This window comes from Hakea prostrata, chromosome 5 (assembly GCF_041222555.1).
Source record: "Hakea prostrata isolate BN-2017 chromosome 5, UWA_Hpros_2, whole genome shotgun sequence".
Taxonomy (NCBI): Eukaryota; Viridiplantae; Streptophyta; class Magnoliopsida; order Proteales; family Proteaceae; genus Hakea; species Hakea prostrata.
In genome coordinates, this window is record NC_142604.1 from 56,922,555 (window position 1) to 56,935,155 (window position 12,601).

At 37.9% G+C, this 12,601-nt stretch overlaps 1 protein-coding gene across 3 annotated transcripts in view; it reads left to right on the forward strand.

The window, feature by feature from the left end:
- NIAP (Major facilitator superfamily protein) overlaps positions 1-12,601 on the forward strand; it is a 61,156-nt gene that overhangs the window by 40,346 nt on the left and 8,209 nt on the right. The gene's annotated exons all lie outside the window — the stretch shown is intronic.

Here is a 12,601-nt window from a genome sequence, read left to right on the forward strand (position 1 = left end):
GGATCTGCAAGGGGGAAGAATTCTACTAGAGGGTTTAAGAATTATGAGTTCTAGGCTTTATGGAGAAGAGGAGGACCTAATGGAGTAAGGTTGGCAAAAATAGCAATTTAAGATAGGAGAAGGTTGAACAAGGCTTAACTTGTTACTTACCTGTAACCAAGTCTGGTACTGGGCTGTGGTGTAGATGGAATGATGTGGGTGGGCTGCAGGCTGTGCCGAAGTAGAAGATCTTTAGTTGGAAACCCTAGAAAGCTTAATCTATCACCTGGAGGTACTTTACTACTGATGAGAAGCTTTACTAACACCTTGCTCTTAGGCTGCAACACACTCTTTATTGATTGTATTTTGAATTCTGAAATCTATTACATGTGCAAGATTTGTATTTATAGCCTTTCACTTTTCTATTTGTACTCAAAATATAAACTAAATCTGAAATAGGACTCTAGTACTAAATACTAACCTAATAAGGACTGTTTGATAAGAATTATATAACGAAGGTGTATCAATGCCCGATAGGGTTGTTCTGATTAAGATACATTAGTCATAGACTCATAGTAGAACTGACCTAATTTATACAAAATAAATAACCTGTTTTCTTACTTGGCCTAAACACTAAACTTACTAGCCCATAGAATTGGCCCATGACCACATAAACTTGTAGAATAAAGGCCCAACATATCTATTAACCCTAAGTTCACTTCAAAGGGAAATAGGCCAACTTGGTGTTGGACTTTCATCCAAGTTACCTTTCCTAGGTCTGCTTTCATGATTGCATTTATGTGCTTTGAAATGAAAATAATTGTGACCTAGTTTGGCACTCTAATGTATTGTAAAATTAATGCTATAAATACTTGGAGAATGATCGAATCCGGCTGCCATGAAATGACAGTCAATGTTGGTAGAACCAGATTGGACCTAGAACGATTTTTTTTGTCTGGTCGTAGAGTGGTAATTATTAACCAGAGAATGATAATAATTTACAATTTTGATCTAGCATTGCCAATATAACTAGGAACTATGGTCTAGCTTGGTTGACTCAGTTGTTTAATAAGATAATGAGCAAGGAAAATACCAGATGAATGGAGGAGAAACATCGTGGTCCCAATCTAAAAAAACAAGGAGATATTCAAAGCTATAATAACCATAGAGGCATAAAACAGATGATGAGTCATACAATTAAATTATTGGAGAGAGTTATTGAAACCCATTTGAGAGAAGATACCACTATTATGGAAAATCAATTTGGTTCAATGACATAAGATCTACAACATAAGCTATTTACTTTCTTAGGAGACTTATGGAAAGGTATAGAGAGTGTAAGAAAGATCTTCAGTTGGTTTTCATTGACCTAGAAAAAGCTTATGATAGAGCCCTAGGGCACTAATTTGACTAGTACTAGAGAAAAAATGTTGCAAGTAATTATGTGGATAGTTAAAAATATGTAAGATGGTTCAATGAAAAGTGTAAACGGTTGGGGGGGGGGGGACAAGGTGTGGAATTTCTAATTATAGTTTAGCTACGTCATGGATCAACTTTAAGCCCGTATTTGTTTGCGTTTATAAATGATGATTTAACAAAAAACATTGAAGATGAGGCTTCTTGGTGTATGCTTTTTGTTGATGCTATTGTTTTGGTAGATAACTTTGTGAGGGTTTGCTGTCGGTCATAAGCCTGGGTAAAGGGAGAGGGTTGGTGTGTTAGGTTGGTAGCTGACACTAGAAAGAACCCAACAAGTCCTTTTGCATGGATTCGACAACCTTATATGATAAACGCTATGCTAAGGTGTTCCCCGACAAAGGAAGCAACGCGCTCCACCATGTCCCAACTCCCAAGTATCGTGATAAGTGGGCAAGGGTTAGTTAGCGTGTCCCTTGTAAGCATTTGCCGTGTTGGCACCTGGATGCTTGATAATTAGGTAGGGGTTCCCATGCTATGGACGAGTGCAGGTTGTTGGAGGGCATTTGGGGAACAAGAAATAGGCTCGAGATTTAGCACCTGGCATTAAATGTCGAGCTGAGATCTGAAGGTTTTTTGAGTCCATATTAGATTCTTCTTTCCCTATTTGAGTTCAGTTGTAAGTATTAGATATATATTATAAATATTGAAGGTATTTCATTGGAGTTCCTCAATCAATTGAGTCTCCTCTCATTCTCAATCTTCTTCTTCTTCTTCTTTCATTTGTCTTCCACAAATCTTTCCTTCATCTTCTTGATCTCAATCTTTCTTTCTCTACTCTTATACCATAATTACATGGTATTAGAGCCGTAGGTGTTCCTTTACTGTTTGATTTTAAATATCATTGATACAACGAACTATTTCTAGAGTAAGAGATGGAGCCACACCTGGTAGGAGGGTTGGATTCAAGACGTTTTAGGGGGCAGCACCTTACGTTGCACTATTGTTGATGTTTTAGTTCGAAGATTTGAAAGCACCTCGCGCTGCAACTTTATGAGAAAACTTGGTTGAAGAATATTGTTTGAGTTTGATAGGTAGTGCAGAGGCACAACTCTTGGCAAGTCTCGATAGAGTTTAGTACCCATCTTTGTGTGCTTTTTCAAAAGGGGAGAAATGTTTGATTCCCTTATGTGTTATTGTTGCTGCAGTTGTGCTGGAATTTCTTCTTTTTTTCTGGTGGAGACTTTTCTGCAATTTGGCGGAGAAAACCTTCTGTGATTTGGTGAAGGAAAGGTGTTAGGGTTGAGTTCAGTCTGTTTATTTGGTTTAGTTTAATGGGTTAAACCTGCTGGTTCAGTCTATTTTGGTTTAGTTCATCTTGGTTCAAATACTTCTGGTTCAATTATTGGTTCTGTTGGTTCAGACTGATTTGGTTCTATTTCTGGTTTGGTGGTTTAAATCTGATTTGATTTCTAGTTTGGTTCAAAACTGCTTATTTGATTCTAAATTTTGGTTCAAGTTGTGGTTTAATTTTTGGGTTTAAATTAAAGTTTCTCTTGTCTGGATGTATGAAAGATTAGATCATCATGTCTGAACCTAAGAACCCTATTATTGAAATCATGACATCCACATCTCATCGTATTTTTGAACAAAAACTTGAAGGGGCTATCAATTTCTATCAGTGGAAAAAGATAGTCTAGATTGTGTTGACTGGTCATGGACAAAGATCATCTTACTAATTCCACTGGGAATGATACATGGAAGACTGTAGATGCCCAAATTTTTTGGCAGATGTTAAACTCTATGGAGAGGAATGTTGTTGCCTTAGTTACACTTATTGACACTGAAGGATTTATGGGACTACCTAAATATATTATATCCTGGCCAGAATAATCTTTCCCGTATCTATAAGGTTTCACAAGAATTCTATATGGTTGATAGGAAGGGCAAGCCTGTGACTCAATATTTTGCAGACTATAAGAAAATGTATGATGTTGAAAGAAACGATTGTAGTAGAATGGCTTATTGATCCATGATCTCAAGTCCTCTATTTATAATTAAGTGGAAAGTAGACTATTACAAGGAATAGAAGTTTACATGAATGAAAACTCTAATTTAACTCCAATACAAACTCTTATTAGACTCCTAATAGAATCCAACACTCCCCCTCAAGTTGAGGCATTAATATCACATATGCCCAACTTGACCAAAAAAGTATAAAACATCTGTCTAGGTAAACATCTGCAATTTGATCTTCAAACTTATAGATTATGTCTGCCTTATAGACTTCCATTTGCTTTGTCCTCATCTTTACTGCAACTTTATGTCTCCAAGGAAGAACGCCCAAGAAAAAAGGTAGAATCTTCAAATGTTGAGAAGACTAAATTTCTGCGCAAATCTGAGGGAAAATATATTTTTGGGGTAACAATTGCTAGGGTAAAACAGCCAAAGTGAAAATCTTGATTTGTAGCAATGTTAGATCTTTAAAGGGAAAGTTTGCCAAGGGACAATCTCCAAAGGTAGGGGAAAATTTGTCAAGATAAGTGACAATCTCCAAAGGTAATAGAGATCAAGTTCTGCAAAGGTCAAGCGACAAATCTTTTATAAGGTTAGATCTCCGAAGGGAAGATCTCAAGTTAAGGGGCAAATCTCCAGGGTTAACAGAGATCAAGTTTTGCACAGTAAAAAAGATAGCTCTATAGCAATGTTAGATCTCCAAAGTAGAAGATTGCGAAGGTAAGGGACAAACTTTCAAAGGTAACAAAGATCAAATTCTACATAAGGAAGTCTACATGAAAGGCATTGAATTGTAGACATCTTCAATCTCCCCCTCACGTGTAGCTTTACACGTGGGAAAACAATAACAAAGGAAATCCCTAAATGATATGGTCCATGGTCCACCAAGGTAAGATAATGGCTTAAGACAAAATTCAAGCCAATGGGGAAACTTGGAAAGGAAGAAATTGTAATGGTAAGATGAAAGTATCATGAAAAACAAATATAGAGAAAATGACAAAATTTGAAAGGTGGATGACCGAGCCTACGGTGCCACTGATGAAGGTCTGATATTACCGAATGGACCGGATTAGAGGATGTAGTCAAAGCAAAAGTAGATCCTCCAATTGGCTCGAGCAAATAAAGTCCATTTACCATGTCCAATCTCCTTCCCCGGGACCAGATCCTGAAGTAGCATGGTAGGAGTTGGTAGGGGTAGTAGAGGAAGCAGTGGTCGAGGCTGTACTGGCAGTAGAAGATTGCAGAATACGTCGCAGAGTAGCAAACTCCTCCTGTGAAAACCAACGTCTGCAGAGGGTGTGGTGGAAACTGTCTCAGAAAGATTAGCCTTTGGTTTTTCCTGTCTTTGTGCTCGTTTTTGCTCAAAATCAGCAGGCTTCCCATGCTGTTTCCAACAATTTTCTTTGGTATGATATGGTTTGTGACAGTGCTCACACTTGACAATCTCCTTAGCCGGATCAGATTTAGTGCGAACAGATTGTAAAGTTGATTTCTCCATAATAGGAGTATGAAGCATGACTAATCGACGACTTTCCTCACACTGAACAAGAGCATAAGACTATTCTAGTATAGGAAAGGGAGAACGACTTAAGACTTGCACTCTGATCTGATCGTACTCCACGTTCAAACCTGCTAAGAAGTCATATACTCGAAGTACTTCTTATATGTTGCCACATCATCTGGATTAGTGGGGTGATAATCCCCATAATGATCTAACTCTTGCCAAAGAGATCACAACTTAGCATAATAGTGGGCCACAGTTAGTTCCTTTTGGGTAGTCTCATGAAGCTTCTTTCGTAGCTCATAAACCTGTGCATCATTCCCCAACTGTCCATATGTTTCAAGAGTAGCCTTCCGATTTGGGTTGCAGTATCAAGTAATAGGTAACCCCGGGCAATATTTGGATGCATGGAATTCAAAAGGAATGACATAATAAGAGAGTCATTTGATATCCATTTATCCTGTAAAACACCTGCGGTAGTGGGATTGATAGTGGTGCCCGTAATGTATCCAACTAGTTCTCTTCCAGCAATAGTCAGTTAAGCAGATCGAGACCAGATCAAGTAATTTGTGTCGTCAAATCTTACCGAAAGAGAATGAAGAGTGAGAAAATATTCGGATCCAGTGGGAGCAGTAGTATCATTTGTGGCTGCCATGTTGAAAGAATTGTCTGCAGTTCTTCAGTCTTCACCCCTTGAAAAAAAAACTAAAATGTCGCAGAATGCAATAGCCAAACAATAATATGATCAAATCTCATTTTTCCCTTTTTTCCTTATTTTTTTTTTTTTTGAACTAGAGAAAAAATCTGGTCTGGTCTAATAGAACCAGGGACAAAAAAGAAGGAAAATTTTGGTTATGGTCTAGTCTATTTTGGACAATGAACCAAGAATTGAACCAAACAATAAACTAAAAAACCAAACCAGAAGTTGAACTCAAAAACCAACCAAATAAATCAATAACAATCGATATCTTCTTCCACACACCTGAAAAATCAAAGATTTGTGTTGCGCACGATTGGGAAGATGATGCAGCAGCAGCTAAGGTGAAGGCGATGGCGATGGTGGCTTCTCTTCTTCTTTCCTTTTCTTCTTGGTTGAGCCCACTGTAGTGCAGACTGCAGAGAAAGAAATTGGTTGCGATGGATTTGCGAGGGTTTGCGATCGATGCAATCTCTACGTGAAGCAGCAGCAGCAGCAGCAGCAGCAGCAGCAGCCACCTGTGATTCTGTTTTCCTAATCGCAAGAAGTAGGCAGCAGGCACCTGCGATTCTGCTTTCCTAATCGCAAGAAGCAGCAGCAGGTTATGGTTCTTCTTCTCTTCTTCTTTCCCCTTTTTTTTCTTCTCTTGTCTTCGAGGTGGAACTGAAACAATAGTGCAGCGGTGTGATGGGTTTGAAAAGGGAAAAAATTTCTGCCAAACGATGGTTGCAAAATTAGGTTGTCGAAGAACAAGAAAAAAACTGCGAAGGGTTTTGGAGAAAAAGAAAAAAATTGAAGAACATCCTTATCGAACTTAGGCTTTGATACCATGTTGAAAGAAAAGATTGTAGTAGAATGGCTTATTGATCCATGATCTCAAGTCCTCTTTTATAATTAAGTGGAAAGTAGACTATTACAAGGAATAGAAGTTTACATGAATGCAAACTCTAATTTAACTCCTATACAAACTCTTATTAGACTCCTAATAGAATCCAACATATGAAGAGTGAAATTCCATTATACTCATCTTATCGGATGTTGTCGAGATGCAAAATTAGCTGGAGCAACTTGTAGTCATGGGAATTTTGGGAGGACTTGGGAAAGAATTTGAATCAGTTAGAGCACAAATTTTAGGAGGTGAGAAGGTACCCTCACTATCTGGAGACTTTTCCCGTGTACTTTGGGTGTCCAAAGAAAACACGCGAGAGTTTAGTTCCTCCACCAATTCTGCATTAGCTTCTTTTACTCCAGACCGTGGCTCTAGTGGTGGGTCAAGTACTCGGTAGCCCATGGGAATGGAGGGTCAAGTAGAAACCCCAATACTCAGGGATCAATGAAACTGTTGGGACTGTCAAGACTTGTCATCACTGTGGAAAACTAGGACATATATAAAGATTTATTGAAAGCTTCATGGTAAGTCACTTTAGGTTGCTAAATTGCATCATTAGAGACATCAACCATTGCCACTTCACAATCAGAAGGGAAGACTGTGAAAATGACTGATGAAGAATATGTTCACTTCGCCTAGTTCCAAGCACTCCTTTGTTCAGATTGGTAATGCTACAACCTATGTTTCTAGTTTTTGTTCCTGGATCATTGACTTAGGGCGTCTGATCATATGACTGGCGACTTAGGTAACTTTTCATCCTTTTTTCCATCATCTTCCATTGTGACCCTTGCGGAAGGTTCCCATTCCGGTGTTAAAGGTGTAGGAATTGTCAGTCTGACCCACACCTTATCCCTATCTTCTGTTTTATAAACTAACCACCACCTACAATTGTTTTATGACTTCTTTCCTAGTTATTTCGTGTTTCAGGATCTTACAACGAAGAGGACGCTTGGTAAAGGCCATGAGGGGTATATGTGTTTGATGACATTCCCTTTGCTGCTTACTTGAGCATGTCTACCCCTCACCAAATTCATTGCCTTTTGGGTCATCCTCCATTAAATACTTTGAAAATTTTCGATAAACGTTTTAGTTCCATTTATTCCTTACCTTATGAGTTATGTCAGTTTGGGAAACTTCACCGTATAAGTTATCCCCCTTGAGTCAATAATAGGGTAGACAAACCCTTTTCTCTTGTTTATTCTGATGTGTGGGGACCATGTCCTATTACTTCTAGGTTGGGTTTTTGATTATTTTGTTACTTTTGTGGATGATTTATCAAGAGTTACCTAGATATATTTAGTGAAAAGTTATTCTGAATCGTTTAGTATATTTTCTGATTTTGTGAATGAAATTTGTACACAATTAGGGGTAATTGTCAAAATCCTTCGGAATGATAGTGCAAAAGAATATTCTCTAGTCCTTTCGATACTTTTATGGAATCACATGGCATTCTTCATCAATCTCGAATGTCAACATCCCCCAATAGAATGGTGTGGCAATACGGAAGAATCGCCATCTGATGGAAGTTGCCCATTGTTTATTGTTTGAAATGCGGGTCCCCAAATCTTTTTGGGTTGATGCCATCATAACTGCTTGTTGTCTCATTAACTGAATGCCCTCATCTGTTTTGAAAGGAGGTATCCCATATTCTTTGTTGGCAAATGGTCCTACATGAGTTACCTCCTTGCATCTTTTGGAGTGTTTGTTTTATTAGAGATCACTAGCTTGGTTTGTCTTAACTTTACCCAAAAGCTCTTAAATGTATATTCATTGGGTACTTACGTATTCAAAAGGGGTACCGTTGCTATTCATTTGAACTTCGAAAATATTTTATTACGTGTTATGTTGACTCGAATTCTTGTACCCGATTTCAAAGATGGACCGACATAGACATACTTTGGTGGGCAACCTGAATGAACCTTTTTTGGAGATATGTGGTGGAAGCAGATCAATCTAAGCCCAAAGCAATCTGATGGATTTACTTGTTTACCCTATTGTAGTTTATATATATGTATATTATATTCGCCTATCACATTATAAAAAGATTTGGGATTTTCAGTTAGGTTTCTAGGTGAGAGTTATTGTAATGCCGTTTTTGGTGATTGGTTGTGAGATCTCATTTTGTTCTTCTTTTACATAGTGAAAAACTCTTCCTTTTTGCCGGTGGACGTAGCATACTGCATTGGTGTGTGAACCGCATTAAATCTCTGTGTGTTTTCGTTTTGTTTCTATTTTGATTCACTATTTCGTCATGTTTGTTTAGCAAACTGGTATCAGAGCTCTTGGTTGTTTTTGATCTGTATGTCCATGGCTTCTACATCAACGAAATACAACATTAAAAAATTCGGCGGAAACATCACTTTTAGTTTTTGGAAACTTTGGATGTTGGTGGTTCTTACTCAATAAGGAGTGAAGAAAGCCATATTTGGGAAGATAAAGAAACCTATGGCTATGTTTGAAGCGATTGGAATGATATGGATGATTAAACCTCACTGCAATTGCCAATGGAGGAGTAATAGGATGGTTAGGAACCTGCTTCTCAGTGGAGAGGTCATGGGTTCAACTCCTATCGGCGACATATGTAATATCCCTATCCCTATATATAAAAAGCGCCTTTATATCAAAAAAAAAAAAAACCTCACTGCAATTCAATTATGCCTATTGAACGAAGTTTTCTCGGAGAAGACAACAACATAATTGTGGTTGGTGTTGGAAAGTTTGTACATCACGAAATCCCTCACTAATAGGTTGAGGTTAAAGCAGTTGTTATATACTTTGTGTATGGGTGAAGGTACTTTGTGTATGGGTGAAGGTACTTCTCTGAAATCTCATATTGCTAACTTTAACTCTATTGTTAATGGTCTGCAAAAGATAGATGTTAAAATTGAGGATGAAGATTTAACCTTATTATTGTTATGTTCACTGCCTCCATCATACAAGCACTTTAGATACACTGTGATCTATGGTAGAGAGACAATCTCAGTTGCAGATGTCAAGACGAATCTCCTGAATAAACAAAAAATTAATGATGAATTGACAATAGCCAAATCTGAGGGTATTGGTTTGACGGTTATGGGTAAAACTACTCGAGAGAAATTTAAACAGTGACAAGAAGGAGCATGTCAAATCAGTGCTACAAGCAAAAAACAAAGTGGTGGTGCCAACCAACCAAAGAAAGAAACTCTGCAGAGGCTAGTGTTGCTGAAGGTGGGAGTGATTCTGAGATGTTATTGGTGTCTAATGACAGAGTTAGATCAGAAGATGAAGGGATCCTTGATTGTAGGTGTTCCCACCATGTGTGCCTTAACCATGAGTGGTTCTTTACTTACGAACCTTCTCGAAGTGGAGTTGTGTTGATGGGGAATAACTCTCCTCGTAAAATAGTTGGAAAGAGAAAAATCAGAATTAATATGCATGATGGCATTATTAGAACTCGAACTTTGATGTTTGGCATGTTCCTGAGTTGAAGAGATATCTCATCAGCTTAGGCACCTTTGATACAAATGGGGGTAGATACACAGCTGAAGGTGGAGTCATAAATGTCAGGAAGGTTGCTCTCTTATTGATGAAAGGAAAGAAGGTTAGTGGTTTGTATATCTTGCAGGATACTACAGTCACTGGATTTGTTGCAATAGCTTCATCAATTTCTAATTCAAATATAACAAAATTATGACATATGAGACTAGGCCATATGAGTGAAAGAGGGATGGTTACATTAAGCAAAAAGGGTCTATTGTGTGGTTAGAGTACAGGAAAGATGGAGTTCTTTGAGCATTGTGTTCGGGAAGCAGAAGAGATTCTGTTTTAGTACTGCTATTCATAGGACAAAAGGAACTCTGGACTACATCCATTCAAATCTATGGGGACCATCCAAGGTTCCTTCAAAGGGAACTAGTGTCAGGTATTTACTTGCCTTTATTGATGATTATTCTAGGAAGGTCTAGGTCTACCTTTGAAGCACAAAAACGAAGTATTTATTACTTTCAAGCAATGAAAGATTTTTATTGAGAAGCAAAATAGAAGATTGAGAATAGACAATAGCCTAGAATTTTGTGAAGGAGACTTCAATGAGTTTTGTAGGAATGAGGGAATTGCAAGACACAAGACAACTTAACAAAATGGAGTTATAGAGCGTATGAACATAACGTTGTTAGAAAAGGCAAGGTGCATGTTGTCAAATGTAAGATTGGGTAAGGAGTTTTGGGCAGAAGCAGTAAACACAATAATGTGGTTGGTGAATAGGTCTCTCCCTACAAAGCTATTAAGTGCAAAATTCGAAAGGAGTTATGGTCAAGTAAATCTGCTGATGATGGTAATTTTAAAATTTTTGGATGTTCTGCTTATGCACATGTGAATGATCAGAAGTTGGAACCTAGGGCTAGGAAGTGCATTTTTCTTGGGTGTGGATCTGGGTTCAAGGGATTCAGGTTATGGTGTCCTGATCCAAATAATCCCAAATTTTTATTATTTGCGGAGATGTAACTTTTGATGAGTCTACTATATTGAATACTAGAAAAGAAACACATATTCATAGTGATGAAAGTCATAAAATTTTTGGAGAGAACGTAGAGTTTGAAGTGGATGATCTATCTTCAAAGAAAGCATAATCAACTTTAGTTTAGCCACCCACTCTTACCAAAACAGGAGGTGCTCTATGGAATTAAGAAGAAGAGTGCAACATTTCCAGAAATAGGCCAAGGAGGAACATTATATCACCATAAAAATATGGACATTGCTAAAATTGTTGCTTATGCATTGTCCGTTGCAGAACATATTCAGAAGCTACTTCTTCAGCTGGTTCTTCGAAGTGGTTGTTGGCCATAAATTAGGAAATTGAGTCTTTCCATAAAATCAGACATGGGAGCTTGTCAAGCTTCCTAAAGGGAAGAAGATTGTTGGTTGCAAATGGGTCTACAAGAAGAAAGAATCCACCACAGGTGATGGAGATGGCAGATACAAGGCACGGTTGGTTGCTAAAGGCTACAGTCAGGTACAAGGTGCCGACTTTAATGATGTATTTTCACCTGTTGTTAAGTATAGTTCCATTCGTGTTTTGCTTACTTTAGTTGCTATGCAGAATTTGTACTTAGAGCAACTTGATGTAAAAACTGCATTCTTGCATAGTGAACTAGAAGAACATATTTATATGCATCAAGCTGAGGGTTTTTTTGTAGATAGGAAAGGAGGAAGAGGTTTGCTTGTTGAAAAAGTCCTTATATGGTTTGAAGCAGTTTCTTAGGCAGTGGTATAAGAGGTTTGATTTTATCATGACTACTTTGGTTTACAGTAGGCACACGTATGACTTTTCTGTATACTTAAGAAGACTTTTTGATGGTTCATTCATATATTTGCTCTTAGATGTTGATTCCTGCTGAAGATATGAATGACATCATCAGGTTTAAGCAACAGTTAAGCATTGAATTTGAGATGAAAGACTTGGGGGCAGCAAAGAAGATTCTTAGTATGGAAATTAAGAGGGATAGGAAGGCAGGGAAGCTATGGGTATCTCAACAAAAATACATGGAGAAGGTACTGGAGAGTTTTAGCGTGAAAGATTTAAAACTTGTTAGTACTCCAATTGCATCTCACTGTAGACTTTCAACTGCTTTATCACCTCAAACAGATGAGGAGGTGAGTTATATGTCACGTGTTTCATACTTTAGTGTAGTTGGTTCCATTATGTATGCTATGGGGTGTGCTCGACCTAACATTTCACAAGTAGTTAGTGTGGTGAGTAGATACTTATCTTGTCTATGTAAAACTCATTAGGAACTAGTGAAATGGATACTTTGATATTGAGAGGGACGTGTTCGAAGTTTGGGAAGAGTGGTGACAAGTTGACAGGATATTGAGAGGGACGTGTTCGGAGTTTAGGAACTAGTGAAATGGATACTCCAATTGCATTTTGAAAAAGAAGGTCACTCACATGTTATGTGCTTAACTTGGAGGTTGTGCGATCAATTGGAAGGCTACTTTACAAGTTATAGTTGCATTATCTACCATAGAAGCAAAGTATATGGCAGTGACTAACTATTTGGCTTAGAGGCGTGATTGGAGAACTTAGCATGGTTCAGAAGGTGACTGTTGTCCATTGTGATAGCCA